This window comes from Tamandua tetradactyla, chromosome 3 (assembly GCF_023851605.1).
Source record: "Tamandua tetradactyla isolate mTamTet1 chromosome 3, mTamTet1.pri, whole genome shotgun sequence".
NCBI lineage: Eukaryota > Metazoa > Chordata > Mammalia > Pilosa > Myrmecophagidae > Tamandua > Tamandua tetradactyla.
Window position 1 is genome coordinate 134,664,662 of NC_135329.1, and position 15,117 is coordinate 134,679,778.

A 15,117-nucleotide genomic window follows, 5' to 3' on the forward strand; every position below is an offset into this window, starting at 1 on the left:
ATTAGAGAGCCTTACAGTGAATTTCCTATATTGCCTTCTTTGTCCAAAATCTCTCCAAACAGCATTAAAATACTATAACCTCAAAGGTGTCTATTTCTAGCAATTAATTCATTTTAATTGTATTACAAGGACTTTTCATACTAAAGTCCTTGAGTCATTCTGCTTTACAGATATATTAAAACTTATCTTGTGATTATTAATAACAAAATTAATACAAGAGAATGCTTGAAAGAAAGAGAAAAACCTGGCAATATCAAGAGACAGTACTAAGTACTGTGGTAGATGAACATAGTAATTCTGTTTGTGTAAATATTATAGCTACTGAATAAAGAAATCACTTGTAAAGGAAATACCATTTTTAGATTTGTACTTGTCTTTAGCAGAAAGTATGTTTTTGGTCTGGCTTTGACAACTACAACAGACTTTACAAATAACAGTAAGAGTTCATTTTGTAATAGAAGAAGTAGTCTCTCTGATCACTTTGTCTTTTTAGTATGCAGCCCAGAGGATTCAGAAAAAGATTACATTTACCATAATTAACATATATGTAAATGGAGATCATGGCTATGAATGATAAATTTTCATAGCAATTTAAACCTTGTACAAATTAATCAAGCATACAGACACTTGATTAATGAAAGGCAGTGTCACTTTAAAATGCAACATGTTAATATATATTACTGTTATCGCAGATCAAAGAATCTTTAAATTTAAACCAATTATAACAAAGTTCAATCTACATTTTTAACTAATTTAATTCCCATGTAATTATGATAGCTGTTTGGTGCGGGGGAGGGAGAAGTTTATACTGTTTCATATTTATTTACTAATTTTAGTGAAAAATCCTGCAAATGAATTTTGGCTGTTTCATTATAGTGATTGGATTCACCAAATGCAGGGATAGAGTATCATTGCAGGATAAGATAATGCACAAGAGCAGTTAAACATTAAATATAATATATTTATACACATGCCTTGCTAAATCTAGAAGTTTCTTGTAGTCCCTCATCTTTGTTCTCACTAAGTGAGTTATATGAAAGACTAAGTACTAAAGGACAGCTACAGCAGGATATACTAGACAAGAGGAAGAAATAAATGTGACACTAAATTCTATGCTAACTCCTAGTAACTACTTATACTGGATATGGCTAAATTATTAAGCATTTTCTATGTGTCATAAACAATGTTAATAATTTGACACTCTTAAAATATAATTTTTTGATTTTGTTTTAATTATTAAATAATTTAGTTCTGATAACATCTCTTTAAAGTAGAATTGTTAGCTCACACAGCTACTAAGTAGTACAACTGGGATTTGATCTCAGACCTCTCTCATTTCAAAGTTTGTGTTCTTAAGTACTATGTCATACTGTTTTCCCATGACTTTGTAACATCGTTTGTCTTTGTCATTATACCTAGCCTCCAAAGCAGTCACATTAGAGGTATGGTATTGCTGATGTTGATACAGGACCACACTTTGAGTACTACTGTTAATGTACTACAAAACCTATAAAAGGATTAAATAGCACTGCAGCATCACAAAAAAAGGTCCAGCTTAATTAGTTTACTGGAATTGAAGCAAAAACTGCCCTGAATCCACCTCTCATGAGGTAAATGTGAGAGGAAAACAGATGAATAGATAAGAACATCAGCAAGCCTATGTAGTCATTAAATGAGCATTTAATTTTGGCCAAATAAAGTGCTAGAGATACAACAGAGAAAAAGACTCCTGTCCTCAAGAAGTTAATGGTGTAGTGAGGAAAGCAGAAAAATAAACAATACATTGTAGTATATTATAATAAGTACTACCATAAGAGTAGTATGGTACAGATGTAAGGTTCCCCAAGGATGAAGAAAACTTAAACTTTTTAGGATACACTAAAACAGTTTTGTACTCTGGTATATTTGGGAACGCTAGGAAAGTCTACATTGCAATGCTGCAGTCATTAAAAGCAAGGCTTTAAGGAAAAATCTTCAGGCAAGCCAAGAATTACAATGAACACAGCCATATGAAGTTGCAGATTATTCAGTCTTTTAATGAATATTTTAGAAAGGGTTGCTGACCATTGTATTAATTAAGATAATGGAAAACCCCTAAATAATAGTAATTCACGCAGGTTTATTTCTGTCTTATTTCACACACGTTTATTTCTCCAAGAACAAGGAAGTCCATTGCTGCTATAGTAGTTCCATAAGCCGTAAAAGGTGCAGGCTCCTTTCCAGCTCAGTGCTTTACCACTCCTAGAATGTGAGCCTCATTCTCGTGATCCTTGTTCTCATGGTTCAAGGTGGCTTTTAGAATCTAGTCTTCTCACACATGTTCTAGGTAAGAGGACGAAAGAAAAAAGGAAAAAATGCTCAACTTTCTCCCTTTTTTAAAGAGACCCTCCTAAAGTGTCACTAAATACTCACTGGACAGAACTAATTCAAAGGGCCATAAAATTCAACTGTAGATGAGTCTGGGAAGTACTGTCATTTAGAGCGGTGACCAATATGTTTGCCTAAAAGATAGGATTCTATAATAAAGAAGAATGGGTGAATAGCAATTGAGAAACAACCAGATGACTCTGTCACTGCCATGAATTATTTTTCTTAACTCACAGGGATGGTAGTCATTATCAGTAGGGAAATATACCTTATTTTTCCACCCCAACTTTCCCCAAACTACTCATTCCTTTTGAGTGTCCTGAAATCTTTGCCTCATTATCTGTTTAGAATGTAAAGCATAGATTCTTAACACTTTCTGAATCTGAAATATAATCAGTAAACATTTTAAATATGTCTTTTCATTATAAATTAAAAGTATTGGAATGTATGGAAGATGATATCTACTAAGCATCGTTAGGATTAGAAAAAACTGTATGTTTTCTTTTGATGACTCTTGAATTTCAAATTATTGAAATTGTAATAACAGTATAGGTTTCAAAGATTTGATAATAAAAAGCTTTTATCATTCACTTATCTGTTAATTCAGCAAATACATCATTCTAATTATGATAGAGCTAGACTGCGATCTTAAATGCTAGAGATACGGAAAAGAGCAATACAATTGAAGCTCTTGCGGAGCTTACATTTAAAAGGGAAGAAAGACAAAAAACAAGTAAATATATATAAACACTATAATTTCATATGTTTTTAGGTGCTAAGATGAAAATAAAATAGTAACAGAGAGACCCTTAGATTATTGATCAAGAAAAGCAACTTCTGAGCTGAAACCTGGTGATGCAAAGGATCTAGCCAGGTAAATATGGAAACTGAGTGTTCCAGGAAGAGGAAACATCTAATGCAAAGGCCCGTATAAGAAATTTGTTATATAAGAGATAAGTTAAAAAAAAAAAAAGTCATTCAGGTTTGTGATCATTGTTACCCTCAAAAAGTCAAATTTTCAATAACTATTTGTTCATGGTGCTAAGGAAGGCATTGTAGAGCATAAACAAAAAGTGGTATAGTAGGCCATTAATAAATGCTTTTATAACTATTTCATTATGAATTTATGCAGTGAATGTTTGTCATTGTCCAGTGTCAAGATACCTTTGTAGTTTTGGTTACTTAATTAAGGAACATATTAGCCATTAGCCAAATATTTATTTGCTCTTCAGCCACTGGTAAGCAAATTTTATACAAATACCTTTTGAATACAGAAAGAGCAGGCTCTTTGGGGTGAGAATGAAATGTAAAATGAGAACCATGCTTTAGTCTGTTTTTAAATGAGCTTTTTTACAGAATAGTCATTTGATTCTTAAGAATATAAGATATTAAACTTATAGTTATATATTTTCTGAATTGTACAAGCGAAAATTATCATTGTCCTTGTTTCATGCTTTTTTGCCAGATATTATCAACTTAAATTTCATATCCTGGCTTTTTTTTTAAGGCTGTTTGTTATGTAAAAACTTCTCTCTGAGTTCTTACTACCATTTTTATTGCTGTCTCTTCCACTCAAATCCTATAATTCTTAATTTTTAATTTTTTTTGGCATGGGCAGGTACCGGGAATCGAACCTGGGTCTCTTTGATGACAGGCAAGAACTCTGCCTGCTGAGCCACCGTGGCCCTCCCAATCCTATAATTCTTTACAGAGATATAAAATAACATGGTTCTTTCCATTCATTGAAATTGGCATATCTCATCATTTTAAGGTGACAGACTTGAGCAAAAGAAAGCACGTTATAATTTAGTCAATATTAATGTAAACAAACACCTTATTTAGAAAGGAATAAAAGTAGCCTTAATGAAATGCATTTATTAACTTAAAAAAAGTTGCAAGAACCATTAATAATAAAACTTTACCACCCCTAGAATCGGAAAAAAAAAGGTCTATTTTACATGACTTGGTCACAGTTCAATAATGGTTAAAAACAATTTTGTAAATACAACATAAGGCTAGAAATGTTTGTGTGTATTTTATATTTTTAAAATATTGTTGTATAGTTTGCGTGTTTTTTACGTATTTTTCATATATGTCAAAGGGAACATTTCTAATTATTACAACACATATTTTATTAAGAAATTCAAGTAACAATTTTAAGCAGCACTGGTTCAATTTAAACCCCATTTGTTGGTCCCAGTGTAGTTTTTATATCACACACAAAAAAACTATCATAATTTGCATCCCATCAACTATTCCCTTAACTCCAAAGTGCTATCATGCCTCTCCCAGAGTAGGTCTCCAGGGTTGAAGCTTGTTCTATCACTTCTACCCTAGATCTATTTGGTAGTAAAATCAGGGTTACTAGCTTCATGCCCCTTACCTGGGAAAAAAACTCTGAATTAACCCTGTCTTCACTCTTCTCAGAAAACTGATAATAAATTTTGTCCTTTTACTCTCTGCTCTTTTCAATTCCTGGCATTCCAGGAGTTGTTAGACTTGCCTTTCCAGCTCTTTCCTGGCAATGCACTGACATGCTGGTCTAATATTCTAAATCTTCTTCAAATTATCTATTTTGTGCAGTTTCTTTCTTTTCCATTGTACCTGTCTGTTTAGTTAATATTTTTCAATTGTCAATTGCTATCTAATAACACATTCCTGTAGAATTTCATCTCTCCTTCTGCTTTATTCCTGAATCTTCTCTTTTTCCTGTTTCTTCTTTATCTCTTTATCAGCTCACTTCCTCTCCTGGAAAATAGTTTCTCTGACTCTTAATGAGCCCCTGTTTCTTTGTTTCCACATCTATAACTTGATGAGAGTTAATTTTCTGAGCTAACCAAAATTGTGTTGAAAAGTCTAGCCTTTGCAAAATATGAACAATATTTGGAATTAGAGAAGTTTTATGGGATAAGACTGAGTAATCTAATAATATTGGGCAGCTGGTAACCTTAACATAAACCATGATTTCTTCAAATGGCAGAGCAACCCAATGGATGCTGCTGGTTTTCATTAATATGAGATTGTAGTCATGTTTTCCAGATGCCATAAGCAATCAGCTAAGAAATAGGGATTCATTACAACTAAAATCAATTATACCCATAATTGCACCCATAATTCATTACACATAGAAGACTTGGCTCTTATGGAGACATTGTAAATAAATCATCATTCTGCTCTTCATTTCCATACTTTTTAATATATTTTTTTTTTGAGTGACTCTAATGCTGGTGAGTAGGTACTGAACAGCAAAAATTGAAAATCATGGATCCTGTCCTATCTGGCATCCGACTAGTTTTTGCTAGTAGGAACCCCCTCCTCCTTTAGCCCGACTCCTGCTGTTGGTTGGAAGGGAAAGGAGGGAGAGGTTGAAGTATTTTATTACCTTGGCTCCCTCCTTATGGTGTTCCATAGGCTCCATGCTTCCCTCAACCAAATGCCATAGATCCGGTCAAGTGGCCCTCTCTACCCAAATTTCTCTCTCCTGGTTCCAGCATACACCTCTCCTTTTACTCTTTCAGGACTAAGGGTGGTTACAGGCTCGCTGCTGTTAATTATTCTAAGGTATTTCACTATACCTTGTGTTTCCCTACATCCTGCCCACACGTTTGTGAAAGTCCCTGTCATGGTTGGGGACATGTGTCAACTTAGCCAAGTTGTGGTACCTGTTTATCTGATTGGGCAAGTGCTGGCCTGTCTGTTGCAATGAGGACATTTCATAGGATTAGATCATGATCACATCAGCTGCATGCACAGCTGATTCCATTTGTAATCAGCCAAAGGGGAGTGTCTTCTATAATTAGTGATGCTTAATCTAATCACGGGAAGCCTTTTAAGGAGGAATCAGAGGAGATAGGTCCCATTCCTGCTTCGGCTGGTGAGCCTCTCCTGTGGAGTTCATCCATACCATCCATCGGAGCCATCGGCTTCACAACCTGCCCTGTGGATTTTGGACTCTGCGTTCCTGCAGTCACGTGAGACACTTTTATAAATTTTATGTTTACAAGTGTTCCCTGTTGATTCTGTTTCTCTAGAGAACCCTAACTAATACATCTTGGTACCAGGAGTGGTTCTCAAGAAACAGAATTGTAAAAATGGAATTTTATGAATGATTTTCTACTGTGATTGGACTCAGAGACACTAAGGACTCTGATTCCCGTAATCAGAATGACACTCCCAATCCATGGAGTGAGTTGACAAAGGAGATAGTCAAAATATCATCATTCGATTCTCCTAATGCTTCGCTTGTACAAAGCCAGACTCTGGGGGATAATGTTTTTGACACCTTTACAGAGTTTTGTAGAAATAAGAGTTATAGAGATGTTGGTTGGTTGTTGTTAGATATACTGTCTACATTAAGGGGTGAAAGGGATGGGCTTAAGACTTCAGACGAGAAGCTTAAGCGCCGTCTGAAAGATGTAGACGTTTCTATGTGTATCCTGAAGGAAAATCTTATTTCCTGTAGCCGTAGACTTGAGATCTCTGGAAATCAGACTCAGAATCTTATTGTTAGAGTAGCAACTTTACAACGTAAACTGAAATCTCAGTCTTGCATGGTGTCTGCCGTTAAAGTGAGGGCATTGATTGGAAAGGCGTGGGACCCTGAAAAATGGGATGGTGACGTATGGATTGATAATGATGTTGGGGGTGAGGTTGAAACCTTAGACCATGCTGAGCCTTCTCTAGATAACCCTGTAATAGTCTGCCCTGAGGACATAGCCTCCCCACCTCCAGCCTGCCTTGAGGAATTGGCCACCCAGCCTCCTCCTGAAGGACTTAGCCCTAGAGTGATTGATCCTTTCACCAGATGGAACTGCAAATGAAAGCCCTGAAGCAAATGGCTTGGAAGATATTTCTAATTCTTTTCATGACCCACTCCCACCACCCCTCATTTCTTCTAGACCTATAACTAGACTAAAGTCCCAACAGGCCCCTAAAGGTGAGGTACAAAGTATCACACATGAGGAGGTACATTATACTCCAAAAGAACTGTGTGAGTTTTCCAATTTATATAGACAGAAATCAGAGGAATATGTGTGGCAATGGATTTTAAGAGTGTGGGATAATGGTGGGAGGAATATAAGGCTAGATCAGGCTGAGTTTATTGATATGGGCCCACTAAGCAGAGATTCTGCATTCAATGTTATAGCTCGAGTGGTTAGAAAAGGTGTTAACAGTTTGTTTGTTTGGTTGGTTGAAACATGGATCAAAAGGTGACCAGCATTACCTGAGGTTGAAATGCCAGAACTGCCCTGGTATAATGTAGATGAGGGGATCCAGAGGCTTAGAGAGACTGGAATGTTAGAGTGGATTTATCATGCAAAGCCTGCTCTTACACCCCAGGAATGTCCAGAGGATGTACCTTTTATCAGAACAGTGAGAAATAAATTTGTGAGACTAGCACCATCATCCCTCAAGAGCTCTGTGGTTGCACTTCTCTGTAGGTCAGATATTACTGTAGGAACTGCTGTCACTGAGCTGGAATCCTTAAACACAATGGGGATGACAGGATTCCGAGTTGGTAGAAGCCAGGTGGCAGCACTTAATCACCAAAGACAGGGTAGACGTGGCTATTATAATAGACAGCAAACTCAAAGGAGGCATCAAAATTATATGACACGCAGAGATTTGTGGCATTGGCTTGTAAATCATGGGGTACCTAGAAATACAATAGAAGGGGAGTCTACTAAATTCTTGTTGGAGCTGTGTAAACAAAAGAGTTCTAGGTCAAGTGAACAGAAGTCTAACCTGAATTACAAAAACACAGAGTCACGGCCCCTTAATCAATTTCCAGACTTGAAACAGTTTACAGATCCAGAGCCCCTTGAATGAAGGGGAGGCCAGGTCCTTTTGGGGGAGAAACCTGTTACACTGCCACAAATTTATACTGTTAGTCTTCTTCCAAGCCTTCCCCAAGGAGACCAACGGCCTTTTACCAGGGTAACTGTGCTTTGGGGAAAAGGAAATGATCAGATACTTTGGGGATTATTAGACACTGGTTCAGAAGTGACATTAATTCCAGGGGACCCAAAACGTCACTCTGGACCACCAGTCAGAGTGGGGGCTTACGGAGACCAGGTGATCAATGGAGTTTTAGCTCAGGTCCGTCTCACAGTGGGTCCAGTGGGCCCCTGGACCCATCCTGTAGTTATTTCCCCAGTTCTGGAGTGTATAATTGGCATAGATATGCTGAGCAACTGGCAGAATCCCCACATTGGCTCTCTAACTCATGCAGTGAGGGCTATTATGGTGGGAAAGGCCAAGTGGAAGCCACTAGAACTGCCTCTACCAAGAAAATAATAAATCAGAAGCAATACCGTATTCCTGGAGGGATTGCAGAGATTACTGCCACTCTTAAGGACTTGAAAGATGCAGGACTGGTGATTTCCACCACATCCCCGTTCAACTCTCCTATTCGGCCTGTGCAGAAAACAGATGGGTCTTGGAGAATGACAGTGGATTATCGTAAGCTCAATCAGGTGGTAACTCCAATTGCAGCTGCTGTTCCAGATGTGGTATCATTGCTTGAGCAAATCAATACATCCCCTGGTAAGTGGTATGCAGCTATTGATTAATGCTTTTTTCTCAATAGCTATTAGTAAGGACCACCAGAAACAGTTTGCTTTCAGTTGGCAAGGTCAGCAATAAACTTTCACTATCCTACCTCAGGAGTATATCACCTCTCCAGCCTTGTGTTGTAATCTTGTTCGCAGAGACCTTGATCATTTCTGCCTCCCACAAGACATCACACTGGTCCATTATACTGATGATATCATGTTGATTGAATCTAGTGAGCAATAAGTAGCAACTACTCTAGGTTTACTGGTAAGGCATTTGCGTGTCAGAGGATGGGAGATAAATCCAACAAAAATACAGGGGCCTTCCACCTCAGTAAAATTTCTAGGTGTCCAGTGGTGTGGGGCATGTCGAGATATCCCTTCTAAGGTGAAGGATAAGTTGCTGCATCTGGCCCCTCCCACAACCAAAAAAGAGGCATAACGCCTAGTTGGTCTTTTTGAATTTTGGCGACAACATATTCCTCATTTGGGTGTGCTACTCCGGCCCATTTATCGAGTGACCAGAAAAGCTACTAATTTTGAGTGGGGACCTGAACAAGAGGAGGCTCTGCGGCAGGTCCAGGCTGCTGTACAAGCTGGTCTGCCACTTGGGCCATATGATCCAGCAGATCCAATGGTGCTGGAAGTGTCAGTGGCAAATAGAGATGCTGTCTGAAGCCTTTGGCAGGCCCCTATAGGAGAATCACAACACAGACCCTTAGGATTTTGGAGCAAAGCCTTACCATCTGCTGCAGATAACTACTCTCCTTTTGAGAAATAGCTTTTGGCATGCTACTGGGCCTTAGTAGAGACTGAACGCTTAACCATGTGCCACCAAGTTACTATGAGACCTGAGTTGCCTATCATGAGTTGGGTGTTGTCTGACCCACCAAGCCATAAAGTTGGGCGTGCACAGCAGCACTCTATTGTAAAGTGGAAATGGTATATACGAGATAGAGCCAGAGCAGGTCCTGAAGGTACAAGTAAGTTACATGAAGAAGTGGCACAAATGCCCATGGTTTCCACTCCTGCTGCCACATTACCTTCTCTTTCCCAGACCCAAGCTATGGCCTCTTGGGGAGTTCCTTACAGTGAATTGATTGAGGAAGAGAAAACTCGGGCCTGGTTTACAGATGGTTCAGCATGATATGCAGGTACCACCCGAAAGTGGACAGCTGCAGCATTACAACCCCTTTCTGGGGTATCCTTGAAGAACAGTGGTGAGGGGAAATCCTCCCAGTGGGCAGAACTTCAAGCAGTGCACCCGGTTGTTCATTTTGCTTAGAAGGAAAACTGGCCAGAGGTGAGTTTGTATACTGACTCATGGGCTGTTGCTAATGGTTTGGCTGGATTGTCAGGGACTTAGAAAGACCATAATTGGAAAATTGGTGACAAAGAGGTCTGGGGAAGAAGTATGTGGATAGACCTTTCTGAGTGGGCTAAAAACATGAAGATATTTGTGTCCCATGTGAATGCACACCAGAGAGTGACTTCAGCAGAGGAAGATTTTAATAATCAAGTGGATAAGATGACCTGTTCTGTGGATACCAGTCAGCCTCTTTCTCCAGCAACTCCTGTCATTGCCCAATGGGCTCATGAACAAAGTGGTCATGGTGGTAGGGATGGAGGTTATGCATGGGCTCAGCAACATGGACTTCCACTCACCAAGGCTGACCTGCCTTCAGCCACTGCTGAGTACTCAATCTTCCAGCAGCAGAGCCCCACACTCAGGCCCCGATATGGCACCATTTCCCAAGGTGACCAGCCAGCTACATGGTGGCAGGTTGATTACATTGGACCACTCCCTTCATGGAAGGGGCAGCAATTTGTTCTAATTGGAATGGACACATACTCTGGATATGGGTTTGCTTTCCCTGCACACAGTGCTTCTGCCAAAACTACCATCCGTGGGCTTACAGACTGCCTTATCCATCGTCATGGTATTCCGCATAGCATTGCTTCGGATCAAGGAACACAGTTCACAGCAAATGAAGTGCGGGAATGGGTGCATGCTCATGGAATTCTCTGGTCTTGCCATGTTCCCCATCATCCAGAAGCAGCTGGATTGATAGAACGGTGGAATGGCCTTTTGAAAACTCAATTACGGTGCTAACTAGGTGGCAAAAACTTGAAAGGCTGGGGTAATGTTCTCCAGGAAGCTGTGTATGCTCTGAATCAGCGTCCACTGTATGGTGCTGTTTCTCCCATAACCAGGGTCCATGGGTCCAGGAACCAAGGGGTGAAAATGGGCATAGTACCACTCACTATTACCCCTAGTGATCCACTAGGAAAATTTTTGCTTCCTGTCCCTGCTACCCTGAGTTCTGCTGGTCTACAGGTTTTAGTTCCAAAACGGGGTGTGCTTTCTCCAGGAGAAACAACAGTGATACCACTGAACTGAAATTTAAGATTGCCACATGGTCACTTTGGGCTACTTATGCCTCTGGATCAACAAGCCAAGAAGGGGATTACATTATTGTCTGGGGTAATTGACCCTGACTATCAGAAGGAAGTAGGACTTCAACTACATAATGAAGGTAGAGAAGAGTTTTCTTGGAATATAGGAGATCCCCTAGGGCGTCTTTTAGAACTACCATGCCTTGTGACTAAAATCAATGGAAAACTGCAACAACGCAATCCAGGCAGGACTACAAATGGCTCTGAAACTTCAGGAATGAAGGTTTGGGTCATCCCACCAGGCAAAGAACCATGGCCAGCAAAAATGCTTGCTGAGGGTAAAGGGAACACGGAATGGGTAGTGGAAGAAGAAAGTGATAAATATGAACTTTGACCACGTGATCAGTTACAGAAACGAGGACTGTAATTCTGTTTTGTTCGTGTTATACTATTTAAGTTGTAAGATATCAAGTTTAAGAATGAACATTGCCCAAGGATTTGCACCCTATTCTGGAGAGATGTAATGTGTTTCCAGTTATATGCAGGATGGTTGAGTATTGTCAGGTAAAAGAAAAAATGTGTGCTTATTTGTTTTCATTTGGAAATTAAGTATGGTTTAAGGTGATATATATATAGGTGCCAAGTTGACAAGGGGTGGACTGTCATGGTGAGGGACAGGTGTCAACTAGGCCAAGTTGTGGTACCTGTTTATCTGATTGGGCAAGCGCTGGCCTGTCTGTTACAATGAGGATATTTCATAGGATTACGTCATGATCACGTCAGCTGCATCCACAGCTGATTCCATTTGTAATCAGCCAAAGGGGAGTGTCTTCTACAATGAGTGATGCTTAATCTAATCACAGGAAGCCTTTTAAGGGGGACTCAGAGGAGACAGATCCCATTCCTGCTTCAGCTGGTGAGCCTCTCCTGTGGAGTTCATCCAGACCATCCATCGGAATCGTCGGCTTCACAACCTTCCCTGTGGATTTTGGACTCTGCGTTCCTGCGGTCATGTGAGACACTTTTATAAATTTTATATTTGCAAGTGTTCCCTGTTGATTCTGTTTCTCTAGAGAACCCTAACTAATACGGTCCCTTTCTTAAACTTTCCTCTGATTATCCTAATTTAATGTTCCATCTTTTCCTGTGGGGAAAGAAAATATTACAGTATTCACCTGACTCCCTCTCCATAATCTATTAAGAATAATACAATAATTGGTACTAGAAGTAGCCCCAAGAACTGGATTGGATCCCAGGACTGTATTTCACATACTTGAGGAGTGCACTGATGACCCTCTTGGTGGAGGTAAACAGAGCTTGGTTAACCCATGACATGCAATGGTATTATGATTACTGACTTATCTCCAGTGGAGGAGACAAGGTGTTGTGCAATCAAGTGGCTATTGCGTTTGTCATTTTGGCAACAATAATGGTTATGAAGGTTGTGGTGTCAGCTTGTTTCTTTTGATGACCCTAAATAGTGTACAAAGGGATATTTTGAGTTGTATATATGTTACTACAATGAAAAGTTCCACAACAAAAACAAAAAAGATTAATGTGGGGGAAAGTTGACAGCCCTAGTTTGCATTTGCCTTCTGCACAGATTATGGCCTTATATGGGTGAACTTTCAGCTGCAGTAATCTGAAATCATTGGAAAAAAATAGGGAAAATATTGTTTAGAGATGAGCAAAATGGGACATTGATAGTCATTAGAACATTTCCCACTAAGTCTTTTGTTACCAGTCTCTCTTCCTTGCAATTGCTTGTTTGCATACATATTTAAATATGTTCTTAAAAGAAATGATAATAGTGATTTTTTTTTCAAATAAGGGCCATTTAGTATCAATAATAGAACTTTTATGTCCCATATGTGACCATTCCTCACATCTCTATTGTGAGTCAAAAGTAAAGGTGAAATGCAGTTAAAGCCATATTTGTTTAATATTTGTTTGTTTTTGTACTTTCTAAAAATATATAAATAATATGGTTTGTTCAAGTGTTATACTACCAATTATGAGGTTTTAAACTCAACTAAATATTAAATAATAAAAACTAAAAAAAGTCTCTGGCAGCTTTGGGGCAGCTCCTTATTTCCTCAAGTTTCAGGGGAGATATGACTGGGGATCAAGCCCACAATTTAAATGTAAGAATTGATTTGATGGTTAATTAAAACCACCAGGTCTTTTATACCAAAGTAAAGGAAGTGGTATGATAGAAAGGAGAACAATCACATGTGTTGGAGTAGGAACATTTGGGCAGATACAAATGAGGCTAAGACCTTTGAATCCCTACATCCCTTTGACTCTCACTTTCAAGCAGAAGAGGCCGTTTTCCCAATATCGGAGATAACCAGTTGACCCTTGAATGAAAATCTTTAAATTATTGGGTCTAGGACAGTTGCCTTATAAGCTGATGCTAATTGTTCCTGGGACCTACCTCCATACTCCATAAATTAACTCAAGGACCATAACAAGCATTAGACTCCAATATACCCAGGAGAAGTATAACACTGGGGTCTGGGAAGAAGAAATAAAGTCTATACAATGAAAGATTTGTAGAACCTCAGTGATTCCTACTGGCAGGAGTCGGGAAAGCATGCATGGGAGTTCCTTATATGGGTATCAGACCAAGGTAGAAAAAATATAAAACTAAATTATGTTGACTTTATTGACAAGAGTTTTGAAGCCTGGACTCAATGGTGGAGTCCAGTGAAGTTGGATCATGTAATTTCTCTGGTATCATATAAGGGAAGGAGTCAAGTCTCAGTTGGGAACAGGAATGGATTTATTATGTGCAAAATACTAAGTCAATTTTTATGTATGTATGAGGACATACTCTTTACTAAGGTTTTAAGGAATGCCTTGATAAGGAGAGAGACAAACATCCTTGAAAACCTGAGATAATGCTCTTTGGAGGTGGTTCTCTATATCCCGAGGTAATGGTAGAGCATGGCACAATGGAATTATGTTTAAAGATGACAATGGCAGTAATAAGATGCCAAAGGGGTAAAAGCCAAATGGGTTTTTTTTCCTCATTATAGATCAAGTGGGCACGATTTCTATAATAAGCCACAGAAATAGAGTAAGAGAACATTTACCATCAGGGATCTTTCACTGTAGCTAATTAATCATGAGATCCGGAAACAAAATAAAAGGGTATTCTACTAAGGAGCTGTTTGATATATACTGGCAGAAAAATCCTAGATCTACTGGGCATAAAATTAATTTGGGTTACAACGATGGGGATTCACTTCCTAACTTCTTCCCAGATGTATGCCACTATACAGACATGGAGCCCTTTATTTGAAAAGGAGGCCAGGCCCTAAAGAGAACGGCTTTCCAGTTGGATTGCCAGTATATAGCATGACTTCGTCCAGGCCTTCCTCAGAGGTACCTGCAGCTATTTATGATCATCACAGGAACAGTAAGGAGTTCTTAAACTTTAGTGTGCATTTGAACCACCTGGAAGACCTATTCTTTTCATTTAATGCAATTTTATTAAGACATATCTATACAGTCCATTCAAAGTATACAATCAGTAGCTCAGACTATCATCACATAGTTGTTCATTCATCACCACAATCCATTTTAGAACACTTGGAAAAAAAATTTTTTTTTTGCATGGGCAGGCACCAGGAAACGAACCCAGGACCCCTGGAAGACTTTTAGAAAATATATTTATAGGTCCTGCACACCCAGAATTTATTCAGTATGGAAACAGAAGAACTTATATTTTCTAACAAATTCTCAGTTAGTCAAAGACCACACCTTGAAATTACTCCACTGGAGAAGGGTAAAT

General features: G+C 38.9%; 1 protein-coding gene and 1 long non-coding RNA gene across 2 annotated transcripts in view; one reads left to right on the forward strand and one right to left on the reverse strand.

Moving 5' to 3' along the window:
- Window positions 1-15,117, forward strand: part of LOC143677695 (uncharacterized) — a 60,119-nt gene that overhangs the window by 6,159 nt on the left and 38,843 nt on the right. The window contains exon 2 of the long non-coding RNA XR_013172814.1: window positions 3,140-3,241. This is a non-coding gene — a long non-coding RNA (uncharacterized LOC143677695). The remainder of the gene's footprint in view (window positions 1-3,139; window positions 3,242-15,117) is intronic.
- The window catches only part of FIGN (fidgetin, microtubule severing factor), a 190,152-nt gene continuing 177,135 nt past the window's right edge, over window positions 2,101-15,117 (reverse strand). The window contains exon 3 of the transcript XR_013172811.1: window positions 2,101-2,322. The gene's annotated coding sequence lies outside the window, so the exon portion shown is untranslated. The remainder of the gene's footprint in view (window positions 2,323-15,117) is intronic.